This window comes from Nerophis ophidion, linkage group LG27 (assembly GCF_033978795.1).
Source record: "Nerophis ophidion isolate RoL-2023_Sa linkage group LG27, RoL_Noph_v1.0, whole genome shotgun sequence".
Taxonomy (NCBI): domain Eukaryota; kingdom Metazoa; phylum Chordata; class Actinopteri; order Syngnathiformes; family Syngnathidae; genus Nerophis; species Nerophis ophidion.
In genome coordinates this window covers 35,904,495-35,907,739 of record NC_084637.1, presented here as the reverse complement: position 1 = coordinate 35,907,739, position 3,245 = coordinate 35,904,495, and the positions used below count along the sequence as shown (strand labels likewise).

The 3,245-nt window shown below is 35.7% G+C and overlaps 1 protein-coding gene across 1 annotated transcript in view; it reads left to right on the top strand.

Annotated features, from left to right (window-relative positions):
* Positions 1-3,109: 3,109 nt before the first annotated feature.
* Positions 3,110-3,245, top strand: part of LOC133544339 (voltage-dependent L-type calcium channel subunit alpha-1D-like) — a 16,588-nt gene continuing 16,452 nt past the window's right edge. The window contains exon 1 of the mRNA XM_061889552.1: positions 3,110-3,245. This exon is cut by the window's right edge and continues 744 nt beyond it. The gene's annotated coding sequence lies outside the window, so the exon portion shown is untranslated.

Below are 3,245 nucleotides of genomic sequence, written 5' to 3'. Positions count from 1 at the left end.
CACTGATTAAATATAAAAGTGAACACTTTAATAGACGTCCAAGACTGCGTGTGAGTGACACTGATTAAATATAAAAGTGAACACTTTAATAGACTTCCAAGACTGCGTGTGAGTGACACTGATTAAATATAAAAGTGAACACTTTAATAGACGTCCAAGACTGCGTGTGAGTGACACTGATTAAATACAAAAGTGAACACCTTAATAGACTTCCAAGACTGCGTGTGAGTGACACTGATTAAATACAAAAGTGAACACTTTAATAGACTTCCAAGACTGCGTGTGAGTGACACTGATTAAATACAAAGGTGAACACTTTAATAGACTTCCAAGACTGCGTGTGAGTGACACTGATTAAATATAAAAGTGAACACTTTAATAGACTTCCAAGACTGCGTGTGAGTGACACTGATTAAATATAAAAGTGAACACTTTAATAGACGTCCAAGACTGTGTGTGAGTGACACTGATTAAATATGAAAGTGAACACTTTAATAGACTTCCAAGACTGCGTGTGAGTGACACTGATTAAATATAAAAGTGAACACTTTAATAGACTTCCAAGACTGCGTGTGAGTGACACTGATTAAATATAAAAGTGAACACTTTAATAGACGTCCAAGACTGTGTGTGAGTGACACTGATTAAATATGAAAGTGAACACTTTAATAGACTTCCAAGACTGCGTGTGAGTGACACTGATTAAATATAAAAGTGAACACTTTAATAGACTTCCAAGACTGCGTGTGAGTGACACTGATTAAATATAAAAGTGAACACTTTAATAGACTTCCAAGACTGCGTGTGAGTGACACTGATTAAATACAAAAGTGAACACTTTAATAGACGTCCAAGACTGTGTGTGAGTGACACTGATTAAATACAAAAGTGAACACTTTAATAGACTTCCAAGACTGTGTGTGAGTGACACTGATTAAATACAAAAGTGAACACTTTAATAGACTTCCAAGACTGTGTGTGAGTGACACTGATTAAATACAAAAGTGAACACTTTAATAGACTTCCAAGACTGCGTGTGAGTGACACTGATTAAATACAAAAGTGAACACCTTAATAGACTTCCAAGACTGCGTGTGAGTGACACTGATTAAATACAAAAGTGAACACTTTAATAGACTTCCAAGACTGCGTGTGAGTGACACTGATTAAATATAAAAGTGAACACTTTAATAGACGTCCAAGACTGCGTGTGAGTGACACTGATTAAATACAAAAGTGAACACTTTAATAGACTTCCAAGACTGCGTGTGAGTGACACTGATTAAATACAAAGGTGAACACTTTAATAGACTTCCAAGACTGCGTGTGAGTGACACTGATTAAATATAAAAGTGAACACTTTAATAGACGTCCAAGACTGTGTGTGAGTGACACTGATTAAATATGAAAGTGAACACTTTAATAGACTTCCAAGACTGCGTGTGAGTGACACTGATTAAATATAAAAGTGAACACTTTAATAGACTTCCAAGACTGCGTGTGAGTGACACTGATTAAATATAAAAGTGAACACTTTAATAGACTTCCAAGACTGCGTGTGAGTGACACTGATTAAATACAAAAGTGAACACTTTAATAGACGTCCAAGACTGTGTGTGAGTGACACTGATTAAATACAAAAGTGAACACTTTAATAGACTTCCAAGACTGTGTGTGAGTGACACTGATTAAATACAAAAGTGAACACTTTAATAGACTTCCAAGACTGCGTGTGAGTGACACTGATTAAATACAAAAGTGAACACTTTAATAGACTTCCAAGACTGCGTGTGAGTGACACTGATTAAATATAAAAGTGAACACTTTAATAGACGTCCAAGACTGCGTGTGAGTGACACTGATTAAATACAAAAGTGAACACCTTAATAGACTTCCAAGACTGCGTGTGAGTGACACTGATTAAATATAAAAGTGAACACTTTAATAGACGTCCAAGACTGCGTGTGAGTGACACTGATTAAATATAAAAGTGAACACTTTAATAGACTTCCAAGACTGCGTGTGAGTGACACTGATTAAATATAAAAGTGAACACTTTAATAGACGTCCAAGACTGCGTGTGAGTGACACTGATTAAATACAAAAGTGAACACCTTAATAGACTTCCAAGACTGCGTGTGAGTGACACTGATTAAATACAAAAGTGAACACTTTAATAGACTTCCAAGACTGCGTGTGAGTGACACTGATTAAATACAAAGGTGAACACTTTAATAGACTTCCAAGACTGCGTGTGAGTGACACTGATTAAATATAAAAGTGAACACTTTAATAGACTTCCAAGACTGCGTGTGAGTGACACTGATTAAATATAAAAGTGAACACTTTAATAGACGTCCAAGACTGTGTGTGAGTGACACTGATTAAATATGAAAGTGAACACTTTAATAGACTTCCAAGACTGCGTGTGAGTGACACTGATTAAATATAAAAGTGAACACTTTAATAGACTTCCAAGACTGCGTGTGAGTGACACTGATTAAATATAAAAGTGAACACTTTAATAGACGTCCAAGACTGTGTGTGAGTGACACTGATTAAATATGAAAGTGAACACTTTAATAGACTTCCAAGACTGCGTGTGAGTGACACTGATTAAATATAAAAGTGAACACTTTAATAGACTTCCAAGACTGCGTGTGAGTGACACTGATTAAATATAAAAGTGAACACTTTAATAGACTTCCAAGACTGCGTGTGAGTGACACTGATTAAATACAAAAGTGAACACTTTAATAGACGTCCAAGACTGTGTGTGAGTGACACTGATTAAATACAAAAGTGAACACTTTAATAGACTTCCAAGACTGTGTGTGAGTGACACTGATTAAATACAAAAGTGAACACTTTAATAGACTTCCAAGACTGTGTGTGAGTGACACTGATTAAATACAAAAGTGAACACTTTAATAGACTTCCAAGACTGCGTGTGAGTGACACTGATTAAATACAAAAGTGAACACCTTAATAGACTTCCAAGACTGCGTGTGAGTGACACTGATTAAATACAAAAGTGAACACTTTAATAGACTTCCAAGACTGCGTGTGAGTGACACTGATTAAATATAAAAGTGAACACTTTAATAGACGTCCAAGACTGCGTGTGAGTGACACTGATTAAATACAAAAGTGAACACTTTAATAGACTTCCAAGACTGCGTGTGAGTGACACTGATTAAATACAAAGGTGAACACTTTAATAGACTTCCAAGGTGATGCATTTT